The following is a 15,718-nucleotide window of genomic DNA, read 5'->3' as shown; positions in this document are numbered from 1 at the left end:
TCATTTCCCCATCTCTCCCTTTCTATTTCCCTCCCCTCTCGGAGCCATACTATCTTCTTCTGCCCTCATAGTATCCCCTCCACCCTCCTCCCCCACTACTCCCCCCTCTACTCATCATTTCTTGGTATTATGGCATGCAACGCTACTGCCCCCACCTGTCCGCTTCGCGTTATCTCCTGGACTGTCAATGGGTTGACCCATTATGTGAAACTGAAAAAAGTGCTCTCCTACCTCCAATCTAAAAGGGCAGATGTGGCTCTCCTACAGGAGACGCACCTGGATGACGTGGAATCCTTCAGACTGTGCCGGGACTGGGTTGGGAAGGTGATCTTTGCTGTCTGGCACCGCAGGCTGCGGGCGGTGGAACGCCCAGGAAATGTGGAGTGGTGATCCTACTGTGTAAAACCCTTCCAGTATATGTTGTTTGCACATGCTCCGACCGTCACAATGTTTTGGCTAAATTAAAAATTGGGAGCCACTTCCTTTCCTTTCTGCATGCGTCCACAGGTTCCAAATGCTCATTCCTTCTTCACCTGAACGGTCTCCTTACAGAGATTGGGGCTACACGCTATTTCATTAGGGGTGACTGGAACCTCGCACGAGATGCACTGATGGACAGGACAGGCCCGATTGACATTGGCAACAATCCAGATAGAGCGATAATAATGGATGTGCTAGCCGAACACGGCCTAGTAGACTTTTGGAGATGAATAAACCTGGCAGAAAAGGAATATACTGTTCTTTCATCAGTGCCTGGGACCCAATCTAGACTGGACTATTTCCTTGTGTCACAAACATTGGTGGCGCAGATATGGGACACTCAGATACTAGATGGTGCTATCTCTGATCACTCTCTGGTTACTATCTTTGTGGACCTAGATCTCCCCTCCCCAGGAAGCCAGCACTGGTGCTTTGCTACACACCACTATGATTGCATGTACCCACCTACCTGCAAGAGAATCAGGGTTCTGATTCCATCCGTGAGGCCCAACAGAGCTTATGGACACATAAAATTTTATTTGTAAAAGGAAAAGCTTTGAGTGAAAAAATCAGTGTGCTGACAACATTGAGTGAATTGAAATTTTAGCTAAGACCTGTGCTCATCAACAACAATGTTCATAACAGCAGCTTCAGCGCACCTCTCAAATATATGGGGAACACCTTAATCTGGTTTGTTAGAACTATGGCCCAGATTTAGGAAAAGTGGCGCTTCATTACATGAAGCACCACTTTTGTTACGTATCATTGCGCCCCCTAACGCCACCACGTGTGTGCTATGTTAGGATCAATAACATCATAATTTCTGAGGCTGTTGTGATACTTTGCTGGATTAGCACCAAGAATGTTGGCGCTACTTCTGAATAGAAGCTCATTATAAACAATGGTGTGCCTCAATTTAGCGCCTGTACTGTGCAGGCCTTAAAAATGACGAGAAAAATTGTGCAGTAGAATCTCATAGATTCCACTGCGCCATTTTTCTGGGCCTCCTAAAGTAGGAACACCTCTCTAGTATCCATAATGCCTGGCGCAGGCATAATGTAGCGCATGGGTTTACAACATGGCGCAATGTGTGCATCGCACCACTTTGCAAATTTGGCGCTGCGTTTTTGCCAACCTAACGCCACATTAGTGTAAAAAAAAATTATGGAAATGTGATGCTAGGCCTGTTTTTAAATTTGGGCCTATGTTTTTTGTTGCTTTTAGTATAATTAAGTTTTTTACTTTGGCATACATTGTTACATGCATTTGTAAAGCAAATTTCGGTCATTTACATGGTCCTGTAGTACTCTTTCAACTGCCGCATACCTCACTTTTCTTGCCGCATAAGTCGGTCAACTCTGCTCTGCTGAATGCACATTTTGATCATCCATCACTGCATGATTCCATTGACCCTGCCCATAAAAATAGTCTGTTGTGGTGTCATGCTTGCGGTGGACAACATTACCCAGACAAATAAGTCACATATGCATATTGAAGTGCCTTATGCGGGGAGTGGGATGCAAAGGCAGTGTGAGGGACAGCTTCATAGGCTGAATATACAAACCTTTATAATTTTGCCATCTGGCTCCGGTTTTGCGAACAGCCAAGTATTCACAAGTCTTTAATGCTTTCCTGAATTCAAGATGAATTACATTATTGTGTGGGAATATATAGAGCGCAGCTATCACTCACAGTTTCCCACAGAGCCTTGTTATTTTTGGGAGCCTTTTGCTGCGGTTGACTCTCTACTAAGGGCAACAAGCAAAAACTGAAAAAAAACATGAGTGGAAACCAAGGAAAGACAACTTAACAAAATAAAATAAAGTTAGCTTTAAAATATAAAATTTTGCAATTTTGTTTGTCCTGCTGGGCACGTTTTTGCCAGCCACAAGCCTTCTGTTTGCAGGGCACTGGAAGTTAGAACAAAATAGTCGTCGCTCGATCACGTCGGAAGCAGCAGACAGGCACTGATTAAGTTGAAATCAATTAGTGCTTGATCCCTGCTCCATACAGAGGAACAAAAATGATGCCAGACATGCCTTGATGAATTACGAGGCTGTAAAGAAGAGTGCCAAGCAAACCAACAAATGGTGAAAGAGAGGTGGGCTCCAAGCCCTTTACTGAACACAACAGTATCTTGCATACGAGACACATGCGCTAGCGCAAGCACTAGCAGGCTCGACCCTAAAAAAAGTTAGACTTCTAAATTCCTCTCTAAAAATTTCTAGCTATGATCTGCATTCTAAGCTTTACTGGTTATCACAAAAGCGTGGTCTCTTCAGATCACTAGTATAATTCTAGTTCCTCATTTGTGGCTAAATCACTTTCCAAAGAAGGGCGGGATAACAAAACCGAGAAGAGCTCTTGCAATTTTTGTCTGACCAGCCCTCACAGAGTACATAGCAAGAGACCCTGACCATTACAATAAGGCTTGGTGGAGGATGTGGGGGGGTCCCCCTTCTTAAGAAAATGTGGAAGAAATGGCAAAACAGTGCATTCTACAACACATTTTTCATTATAACATCAGAGCACCAGGATTTTGTAATCTCTGTTGTATCTCTTCAAAGATTCCCTTACCATCACACTCTAAAAGGGTCTCTCATCCCCCCATAGCTCCTCTCTCACATCTTTTTCATTTGTTTTATAGCATCTCTTTTACCAGTGATGTAGACTAAACTTTAGCAGAGCCCCTCGTGTCACAAACATTATCAAAATATGACAGTTTATGTTTCATGCTTATCAAAGTAATAACTGTTAACTACAGAAGTTGCACTGACTTGCAATTTAAAATTGCATTTTTTATTTTGCGGAGTTTGAAATAGGGGGAATTTGCCTTAAATGACATGTTAGAGAGCTAAAACTGATGCTATTGTGTAATTTAAACTTTAGACTAACATTGCATATTAAACAATATTGAATTTGTAATGATTAAGTAATTACAAATACATGCAAAAGTGAGAGAACTGAGCTTCTCTGTTTTACCTAATGAAATGTGTTAACAAAGCTTTTTTGTTTTAAATTAACTATATTACTCATAGTAACAAAATATTATTAATACTGAATTCATAAGGTTGCATATTACGTCTTTTTTATTAAAACATATTACTTAAAATGTATTGCTATAATTATTTTGCATTAGCATGAGTGAGGCCTGTTGAAGCTTGTATTTCATGACTGTGCAGGAAATGTTGATTTAATTTCATAACGTGAGTTCTTTTTCAGACAGTTTTTCACAAGAAGGCTACAAGTTGGTAATAAACCCTATTGTTTAGAAGAAGGGAGATGAAATCCGCCTGGGATAAGTTAGGTCTCCCTCACTATTGGAAGTACTCCGGGGTAGGCCAGTTAACTGCAGAGTTTCTGCAGGTTAAACATGAACCCTGGCCCGAGAATTTTATGGACCTCCCCATACCTGCACGTCCCCGCGCCTTATTCCTCTAGCTAAGATATGGCATCTTACCTGTTAACAGTTTTATGGCCCGTTGGTCGACAAGTAATCTCACGACTGATAGATGCATAAACTGTCATTGATGCAAGGAATCACTGAGCACATGTTGTTCTTTTGCCCCCTTTAGAGAGAGGTGGATCATCCCTTTGTGCAAGATTTTACTTTTGCAGGACCAATCTAATCCTTTCAGTATATGCAAATATGATCCATCTACACTGGTAGTAAGTGCAGTCACCAAATATCTGTCTGCAGCTTGGACCATCCGTTAGAGGGTTCACCCTAGCATAGGGGCCCTGAGCTGATTTGGTATATTTTTTAGCTTATGGATGGGGACTCTAACCTGATTCACTTGAACAAGCCTAGCAGATTTCTAGGTTTGTGAGTTGGCATGTATTTCAATTCTGATGGGAAATTTTACCCAACCAGTTTATGGATTTTAAATATCTCAGGGTCTCTGGGGGGCTTCAGGATATGGATTCAGGATTGCATATTTTATCCTTAACTATCATTAATCAAGGGTTCTGGTGCTTTTACTGATTTTTTTTCTTTTCTTCTTTTTTATTTATAGTGCAGTTTAATTGATATTGAATGCAGCCCAAAATTGCGGATTAATTTATATTCTTATAGTACATCATATTGTATATTGTTGGTGTTTGAATTTGTCTTCTTCTTTCTAATAGGATTGTTTTTATGTGTGAAATTATGGTTTTAACAGTTTTTACAGATGCATTTTTAACTTAAATTGTATGGCATTTTTGAATGATAGTCACAAGTTTTATCTTTGCTATGTATGATTGTTTTATTGTATTGCAATGGTCTAAATCTAGACCGAATAAACAATAATAAAAAAAAAAAGTATTAGTGCCCTTGAAGAAAGTACATTGTGGAACATGGACTGACATCGTATACAATTGTTTCAAATTTGCGTGGAGTCTCACGGATGGAAGATGTTCTCATGGAAAGCTTGGGAAAGGAAGACTGTCTTTCAACTTGGAGTCATGCAATTGATTATTATTGGCCGATGACCCTTCAAAGTGTCATGGACCAATACTTTTGGCGAATGAGAATGCTTTAGGACTTTTTAAACGGCAGTGTCCATTTGGACTTAGGTCAGTGCCCTGATGCTTGCAGAAAGCTTGCTGATCCCAGATGCTTTGCTGATGAAGAGTCCCTGAATGCTGAGCTCCTCTGAGAGGTATCTTCCTCTTTGCTTATGCCCCTTGAAATGCCTTTGGAGACTTAGAAACCTTTACCTAATCCTGTTCAGAAAGATTTTGATTGAGTTTCTGATATATTGACGCTTTTTCTTCTTACCTATCTTTTGCCTGTCTTGTTAGTTTACAGTCCAGGTTATTTTTTCCAAAATATTTGTGTCCATTTTTGCTTTTTGTATTTTGTCCACATGTGTTTTGTCCCACACATGTATGTCCCTGATTTGGTTAGTTGTAGGATTTCTCACTTTCCAGGCTAAATTAATGACTGCTGAATTTGAATTTAATTGATTGCTAACCCCAAACAAAATTTGATTTCTGTATCTCTGATAATTATTTTAATACAATGCATTGTTTTTCTTGAATGATTAGTTTTGGTAATATTAGTTCGCCTGAACTTATTTCGTCACCTTGGACAACCCTTGGTGATTATCCATTTTTATAATTTAGGGCCCAATGTATCAAAGCTTTTTGCATTCGCAAACGGTGCGAATGCCCGTTTGCGAATGCAAAAAGTTATTTCAGAATGCAATTCTAAGGAATCTCTAAAATAGCGATTCCATAAAATTGCGACCCTGTTTAGAGAGACGCAAATTGAGACTCTCTAAATAAGAAATCGCAAATAAGGAATCCTTATTTGCGATTTCTAAAGCACATGTATGAAGCAATTCTTTCATGCGAATTGGGCATTAAGGAATGGCTATTACTACCAAGTTGAACTTGGTGGTAACCATGTGCAAATTTTTAAAATGCATTTAAAAGGCATTTTTAAAATTTACATGTAAAGCACACATGCCCTTTTGGCATGTGTGCACCTTATATGTTGTTAAAAAATGTTTTGGGGTGCAGCAGAGGGGGCCTTAGGCCCCCAGCACCCTGGACTTTGCATTTCACAAAATTGCGAATTCCATTTAGGAATTTGCAATTTGGGCCATGCAAAATATTCACAAATATGGGCCGACAGGCCCATAGATGCGAATGGGGGCCAGATGTGTGAAAAAAGCCTTTTGCGATTCGGAAAAAGCGATTTTCAAGAAATCGCTATTACCGAATCGCAAATATGATACATTGCATTTTGCGAATCAGAAAAAACGATTTCTTGAAAATCGCTTTTTCCGAATCGCAAAAGGCTTTTTTCACACATCTGGCCCTTTGTGTTGGAAATATTCTACAGGACTTTGAGCTTGTGTTTGTAATAAATCCCTTAACTTTATTTCAACTGGAGTTTTCCTTCTGTGGCCACATTGGTCATGGTGTTTAAATTATTTGGGGTTGTGTGGAAATTGAGTTCATGGTTCTCTCACACTACCTACTGGGTCCAAAGATTCATCAACCTTGAAGAGCTTTGATTTCAGTGAAGGATGGAAATGCTACAACACCAGCGTAGGGTGTTGGTGCACTTTACATCACACACGCAAACATAAAATTAATCATACATGTGTAAATCAGTGTATACTAAATGTTACATTAGACAAAGAAACTGCAAGGTGTAGGGTTCAAATGTCATCCATGCTCGAGGCATTTTTTAAGAGTGCTTGGTTACGCCTTTTTAGCAAAATAGGACACTCAAAGACTGGGGAAAATCATAACTTTCTACTGTACCATGCAGTTTGCAAGCAGCTCTTAGATGGCAGTCCATAGATCACAGTGCTACACTATGATTGTAACTTATGAACTGTACAGTAATAAAAGCATCTCTGTGACACAATCAGTATCCCACTGAGCAGTGTGTCGAGCATTTCGCATAAAATACTGTTTTGTAATCTTCATTGTACATGCCCTTCGAAGCAGGCATATTAACCCTCTGTGCTACCATAGATGAGTCAAAACTGCAACCAGACAAAACTTTGATTTCTCTCCAGCAGGTACATTAATCACCAGAGTAATCATGGCAGTTTTAATGTTGCCTAAAAACTGTTGGCTATACAAGGAACACTGCAGTGTATTTACTCTACAGGGAGCATGCAGCCCTTTGTGAGGGGACAGGACAAAGTCCATGCAGCTGTATGTGAGCCATCAAGTTACACCCAAGCCCCCATGGTGTGTTGCTGTCTAGGCAGAATACACAAAGCCTAGCTACACCCTGTCATGTGACACGAGACAGGCTGCAGGCACCAAGGGGGCTATTTATAAGATGGTCTGCTTCACTCTTGCACCACACAATGTGGTGCAAGAGCAACGCAAACCATAAATGTGATTTATGGAGCCACGCAAGGGCACTATGTGGCCCTGAGTGGCTCAATAAATCTGGAGTAAAGCAATGCATCACAAATCGCTGCCTTACTCTGTGCATGGGAGGCATTTAATGGGCATTGCCTGGGTGTTCCCATGCCACTCCATTGGTTTTTGACACAACCCAAACTTACCAGAACTAGTAAACCTGGGAAAGTGCCAAAAAGGTACTTCTCCCCAGAAGAGGCTTAACAAGGTGAAAAACCTTTATTTTTCCTCATTATGTCCTCTTTCTATGTGCGCTGCAGAATACAGCACACGTAGAAATAGGAATATGCCTCTCAGGATTGTTTTTGTGCAGGAAGCTGTCCTTTCCTACATAAATACTACCCTGCATGCAACACAGGCACCCTTGCACCATGGTGAAAGGGGCTGGGTTGGCGCTAAGGAGCCCATTGTGCACCAACAATGGGGAAATGCCAATAATGCATTTTATTGCAATAAATACAGTGCATTCCTGTACTTTCCCTGTAGGCGCTGCATTATGCTATGGAAAGATAGCAGCTATGAGGATATGCAGACAGAAAGATTGATTTAAAAGTATAGTGATTAACAGTTAACACAAAAATGAAATAGTCACGTGGCTTGTGGTTTACAGTTTTACTAGCTTAATGGTATAGGGGCAACATTTTCTCTCTAATAACTTTACGAAAGTGACATTTTCAGAATTGCAATTTCAAATCTGATTTCACCATAAGTTAGGATTTTAAACTGTGATTACAGAGACACCAAACATAAATAAATTATCTCTTCTCACTTGGAAATTACGTTTAAAAAAGTAATAAGGCAACTCCAATGTTATCCTAATGGCACGATAGGCTTGCAGCAGAGTTTGTCCCAACCAGGACATGTAAAACTTAAAGTACATGTCCTACTTTAAAAAATACATTGCATCCTTTCCCTTTGGCTGTCAAGCGCCTACCCTAGGAGTGACTTGTATGTATTAAAAAGCAAAGTTTGCACCTGCTAATTGGTTATTTTGCAAGGTCAAAATGGCAGTTTCAAACAGCACACACAGGTTCTGCATTGCAGGCCTGAGACATGTTTAAAGGGCTACTTAAGTAGGTGTCACAATTTGTACTGTAGGCCCACCAGTAGCATTTAACGTACAGGCCCTGGTCACATGTGGTACTTTACTAGAGACCTACAACTAAATCAAGGATGCCAATTGGGGATAAGTCAATTTTATTAGATTTGCAGGAGATAGCACAAGCATGTTAGCACTAGTTAGCAGTGGTAAAGTGTGCAGAGACCAAATGCCAGCAAAGACAAGGTCAGAAAAATGAAGGAGGGAGGAAAATGGTTGGGGCTTAGACCACCCTAAGGCTGACAGGTCTAATACCCACTATTAACAGTAAAATATATATCTAGTAAAGTAATTATGCTTGTGCTGAGCACAATAATTGCTTCCTTCACCCAAGGCATCTTCCTCAACATCCTCAATATTAGACATATCCTTCCATTGCTGAGGAAGTCCCACTTTGATCTCAATATCTTATCCAATGATCAGCTGATCACCCACATTCATGTGCAAGATCATTTGGAAAGCATCTGCTACCAAGCTAGGTGACTGAATCAACACCTAAGCCTTCCTAAGGAAATCAAACTGAGGAATAAAATCACAGTGTACTGAAGTGACAAGAATACTCCAGATGGGTAAATATGGGCTTCATGTGTTTTAAAGCGGTTTCCCTTTCCTTCTAACCTTTGTAGCATTTGACAAGATCAACCACCAAGCCCTAATCAAGAACCTCACTTCACAATTGGACTTTAAACACCATTTCCTTGTACTGATTCACTCCTTACAAGTCTGCTAAGAGTATATTCTTGTGTCCTGCAAGATACTTCATCACTCCAGCTTCCCACCTGTCATCGTCAGACTCTACATGGCTGGTATGGAATACTGGATACATACCGACTTAAAGCTTACTTCATTGAACCCAACTGCACGACAACAATTAATTGGTCATATCACACGTAGGGGGGCTACAGGCCATGCTCACTGGTGTCACAAATAGTTATCTGGCACATTTGAGGAGTATCCTGTATGCAACATATGACTGATCAAGACACTGGAAATGTATGAATAGACCACTACTACACTTCAGGGTGTCAACCTGCATCCATGGTTAAGCCACAACACTTTCAGGATCAACTATGTAACGTTCAAGTAAGTGAAATCCAGCAAGGTGCCTTTCTATGCACACAAGTCCATGATCACTGAAAGGCAAATCTACACATCAAAGTTGGAAAAAAAGAACTGGAATTTCGAGAAGACCAGGAGTCAAGCCATTCCCTGCCATGAGCTTAGAATATGGAACTTTATCCAAAATAAATTGGCAATGCTATCTCTCCCTCCATTTCACACAGGAGAGAGACATGTCTACAAGGAATACCACGGTCATACCTAAATGCATCCACTGTACACCAACACGGATGGTATGGGAAATTTTACTGTGCTACTAGTAAGTAAGGTTCACTGGCATACCGCTTTTGTATTCCTTCCCTCCTCTTGTGCTTGGTTCCTTTAAATTTGCAGGTTTATAATTTATCAAGAACGCATATGCTCAGACATACACATATGCAGTCATATATAAGAGGATGGCAAGAGGTGAAGATTGAGGCTGAAATCAGAATACAGTGTTAAACCATGTAGAGTAATGGCTCCAAAATTAACCCATACCATAACTTTTCAAAGTGTCTCTTGTGCTGTGATGAGTATGGTTTTCCCTAGAAGTTGGCAGACGGGGATAAAATGTCACTATTTTCCATGTGTGGAGATAATGCCTTTATATCTTTAATGGAAGACTTTATATCAAGTTGGAGCAACACATTAAATACTATGGAGCATATTTATAATGCCCATAGTGTCACCTTGCGCCACATTTGCAAGCATTGTGCCACTTTGTTAACCCTTGCAACACATTATGCCTGGCAGGCATAATTTATGCAAGCAGTGGCGTTCCCATGTAGGGAGACCCAACAAAATGGTGCAGTTGAGTTAAGAGTTAAGAGATTTCACTGCAACATTTTCAGCGTCATTATTTACACCTGCCTAAGGCAGGCGTTAAGATGGCGCTCCCATTGAAAACAATGGGCCTCCCTGTGCTTTGCTGCATTAGCGCCATAAATTTATGGAGCTAATCCTGCAAAGCGCTACATTAGCACCTTAAATTATGGCGCTAATGTGGATGCGACTTCCCTGGTGCGCCATATTCTAAATATGGCACACACATGGTGTTGTTAGGGGGACGCAATGGGGCAATAGAAAAGTACGGATCATGCATGATCCACCACTTTTCTATAAATAAGCCCCTATGTGCTTGGCTCCTGTCATATCAGATGTGGATTTAAAGGGGGGAAACTTTCTGCATTTTGAAACAAAGAGACTGCAATTTTATTTTCAATGGCGCCATATTTCCAAGTCAATTTAAACAGTGAAATATTTTAATAGTTGTTTGAGTCAAGAAACAAAATCTGTACACTTTAAAACTTTCTTTTTGAGGCGAACAATTCAAAATAGTAATGTCTGCACTGTGTTGGTGAGCAGTCAGAAATTACAGGTGTGCAAATTTTCAGAGGAATTTACTTTTTCGTGCATCAGTGATTTTAAGTAAAAGCTCAGAATATCGTGAGATGAATGCAGTCTGTTTATCTAAAATAAATAGAAGTTTGCTAACTACATTGTGTGTGGTCATTATTTGGTTCTATTTGGGATTGGGCAAAGCTGTATGCTTAGCAAACTTTTGAAGGAATGAAGTTCATGTCTTAGTTGATGTCTGTTGGAAGGACTTTGTGGTTTCATACTGTAATCTCCACTCCAGATGCACCAGTTTGTAAACCAGCCCACCCTGTGCACCCAATAAAATATGAATAAAAGCAGGGACACGTTGCTGGTGCTGGAACCAATTTGTCCTGTGATGCCTTCAGCAAGTGTACAGGATGTTTATGGAGTGGGCATTTCTAAACCTCAATCTCTTTGCATAGTCATCAAACAGAATCCCCTATTGGTAATATGGACTTTAGATAGTGAACTTGAAGAGTTGAGGGAGAGCTAGCATTCACAAGTCATTTGCATTTCAACAAACCAATTACATTCTTTAATAACGTCTGAGAGGATGATATGCAACAATTAACGTTTATTTTAAGATTACTAGTTCATTATATCATGAAAATTGACAAGGAGTAATAAACGATTTGATCACAGGCAAGAATTTAAGGTGCTCGCACATATTACAGAGTACAGAATCCAAATGATCAATATGTAAAGAATGTAAATTGTCCAGATTGAGTCTTCCATAGCAAAACTCGTTTTAGCTATATTAAGAAATGAATGATGTGTGTCAGCATCACGTGAACCTCAGAAGTTCAGAAAATAGAAAGTGTTGTCTGAAGCCTCACCTTTGAAGAAATCAGAAAACATAGAGATATCTGCTCTCTTGGAGTTCATGAATGTTTCTCTGCTCTAACTACAATGGAACACTAGTTAAAAACATAGCTAAAAGTCCCAGAACATCCATATCTTGCTCCCACAGTTTAGAACTAAACCTGTAGTGGCATTTGCCAGAGTTGGAAGGCCCCTAAATTCCCATCATAACATAATTAGGTACACATCTGCCGTTCTTGAGTGTTGTATCTTGCTTGTACATCTGGTATAGGAGACTCCTTTAATCGTCATTTTGAAGTTTCTGCTGCCAATGTTTCGCCTCTTTGCCTCTCTGTCAACTGGCTACAAAATAATAGCATTTTTCTAATGCACCTGCAAAGAAATAAATTGACAACACACTTAGGGGCGGATTTAAGAGCCCCTAGCGTCTCCTTGTGCCAGATTAGCGTAATTTTTAGTTTTTCACGCTAATGTGGGCCAACGAGGCCAAAATCCCTGTGCCAAATTTACAGTGGCACAATGCATGCATTGCGCCACTTTGTAACCCTTTGTGCTACATTTTGCCTGTGCAAGGCATAATGTATGCAAAGGGAGCTTTCCCCCATTATGGGGGCTGAAACAATGGCGCAAAGAAATCTAAGAGACTTCTGTGCGTCATTTTTTCGGCACTTTTAATGTCTGCTCAGAATAGGGGCACTAAGAGGCGCTAGAAAAGTGGTGCTGCACTCGGTGCAGCACCACTCTTCATAAATCAGACCCTAACAGTCTCAGAATGTTTAGCATTCAGCTAAGGCCTAATGGCAAGCTAAGGTAGCAATCAGAATGTAAGCACATTCCAACATTATTAACCATAAGAAAACAAGCTTTCATCATTATAACTTGAATACTCAATAGGTGTAAATACATCTGTTATTTATTCGCTCCAATACACCATAGTGTGATTTCTAAATGAACACATCAGTCTTATCTATGATAATACATAAATGTGAAACACACAAGTTAATGAGTTAGAACACACATTTTTATACATGGATTATATACCATAACATATGATTAGTGTATATGCAGAGGATGGAGTCTTCATTACGCTGCTCCAACATCAATTATTTAAGACATAATGAACCCATGTGGTTTAACTTCATATTTTTCAACAACCTTAGTATGAGGATGGTAATGACACAGAGTATTGTTTTAAGGGATGGGAGAGTCGATCAAGCAGAGATAGGCCCTCATTCTGACCTTGGCGGGCGGCGGAGGCCGACCGCCAAAGTCCCGCCGTCAGGTTACCGTTCCGCGGTCGAAAGACCGCGGCGGTAATTCTGACTTTCCCGCTGGGCTGGCGGGCGGTCGCCTTCAGACCGCCAGCCAGCCCAGCGGGAAAGAGGCTTCCACGATGAAGCCGGCTCGGAATCGAGCCGGCGGAGTGGAAGCTGTGCGACGGGTGCAGTTGCACCCGTCGCGTATTTCACTGTCTGCGCAGCAGACAGTGAAATACATTTAGGGGCCCTCTTATGGGGGCCCCTGCAGTGCCCATGCCAGTGGCATGGGCACTGCAGGGGCCCCCAGGGGCCCCGCGACCCCCCCTACCGCCATCCGGATCTCGGCGGTCCGACCGCCGGGATCTGGATGGCGGTAGGGGGGGTCGGAATCCCCGCGGCGGTGCAGCAAGCTGCGCCGCCGCGGAGGATTCAATGGGGCCGCGGTACACTGGCGGGACCCCGCCAGTGGTGCCGGTCCGACCGCGGCTTTACCGCCGCGGTCGGAATCCCCATTGGAGCACCGCCGGCCTGTCGGCGGTGCTCCCGCGGTCCTCCGCCCTGGCGGTCAAAGACCGCCAGGGTCAGAATGAGGGCCATAGTCCCTTACTAGACGGCGGATATGTCCTTTATGATACCTCTCCAATAGTAGACTTCTTCAGTTTGCTAAGAGTTCAGATTCTTGCCTTTTCTTTCCCCTGGAGTCTTTAGAATAGAAATATTTCCAGAAACCCATCAATACATTTTGCCTGTCACCGGGTCACGGCTGTCTGGCTCTCAATACCTTTTTCTCAAATGTATCTAACTAACTTGCCTTGCAGTTCAGTCTGCATCACCCATTGTGGGCTAGGACCAAACGTGATTGGCATTTGGCTAGTTCCCTTCTGTAATGGCACATGTGAGCTAAACCACGATGGACTGGAATGTGGTTGAGAGAAATTACAGTGGAAAGATCATTTCAAACATTCCTTCCATCATTGGTAAGGCTATTTAAATTAGTATCCCTAAGTAAAAAGGGTTTGCCCAAACGTGGGTCACAAGATAGATCTGCCATAGGATTCAAGCTGTACACCATTTATAAAACCCAATAAATCTTCACTTAAACTTGTCTGGGGTTGCTTGAAGTCCCCTGTTCTGTTTGGATCATTCTTTAGAGGCAGGGGTAATACCAATCTACATATGGCTCGTCCTTGTCTGTAAACAGCACTGATGAGCTAAAACCTATTGGAAAGCAGTCCTACTCAACTACGAGTGGGTATTAAGGATGTATGTGAGGAATGGGTAGTAATGAATTTTAATTAGATAGTGTTCCAAACCCAAACTGTCACACTGGAAAAAACAATTCAAATTTGAATGTGCAGATTCAATGACATTTTTAATGTGCTGACTTCTTCCATGGTGGTGGGCGGTTAAATGGATAATTTCCACAGTGCTAAAGGAAGTTGTGCACTTGCGCCCAAGAGTGGTAGCATGCTCATTAGGAAATTGACCAGCATATCTCAGTGATAGCATGTTGATGAAAGAAAAACCTGCTCATCTACGATTTTTAGGTTTGTGAGAACTGTCTATGTAGCCTCAGAGGTGCTGGCCTTAAATTAACACATAATAAAGCATAAAGGGCTTGAAAATTAAGGGCCAGATTTATATGTTTTTGGGATATATTCTCCATCACAACTGTGACAGATTACACATAACATCAACATGAAGGTCCGCCTGCCCAATTTAAATGGGTGCGGAACTCTGGGGGAGACTACTCTGTCATGGCCATAGCCAACTGATTAGGGGCCGTGGGAGAAATGGCGATATGTCACCCCATCCAATCAGGATGGGCATACATTTAACCATTTTTTTAACTGTTTTTCACCACTAGGAAAACACTGCTAGTGAGGGACAGTAAAAAAACAAATAACGCTCTGTCTGCCATGGGAGATGGCTTCTGTGGCGAGGTGAGCATTTTTTTTTTCATTTTCAAAAACAAAATGTCGTTTTGAAATGTTCTTTTTGAAGAAAGAGAGAGGATACTGCTTGGTTCAGGGTTGCATCATGCTGATGCAGCCCTGCATCAAACCACAAGATGCATTGACTGGAACCATCTTGGCAGCGGTTCCTGCCAATGCTTTAAAAATAATCACCTTCTTGGTTGTTACTTATAAATTTTGTGGGTGGTCCCTCCATCATAGGGATAAAGTAATTTAATCCATCCCCATGGTGATCGGGAGGGCTGCCCGCCAATATATAAATGAGTCCCTATATTCTCAATAATATTCATGTTTTTGTTTTACTGTGTGACTGAAATATAAACAAGGAGAAGTACTGAATGACAGCAAACATGAGTAGTAGCGATCTTGGGTTTGACGTTCTCTTTCTTTCCCCAAGAGCCCCTCCCAACCTTGATATGGTGTGTCCATCTTCGTTCAATTTGTGCTCGATTTACAAAATGTCCATCATGATATTGTTTATATTCATATCAATCATTTTCACCACAGAATTTGACAGTAGAGTCTCTGATGCAGAGGGGGTACTTGAAAAGCAACTGGGCACTTCGGAGCAGGGAGTTCAGTTTCAGGATGCAATGGGATTTGTTAATTTTGAAAGAAGCTGAAAGGTGGTCTCCCTCAAGAAGAATAGGGTGTTATTTAGTGCAGGGGTACCTTATGAATCAAGAGATGAAGATTTGAAATTGGATTTATAGATGAAAAATCAA

This window comes from Pleurodeles waltl, chromosome 11, assembly GCF_031143425.1.
Source record: "Pleurodeles waltl isolate 20211129_DDA chromosome 11, aPleWal1.hap1.20221129, whole genome shotgun sequence".
NCBI lineage: Eukaryota > Metazoa > Chordata > Amphibia > Caudata > Salamandridae > Pleurodeles > Pleurodeles waltl.
The sequence above is the reverse complement of the archived record's forward strand: the minus strand, read 5'-3'. Positions refer to the sequence as shown.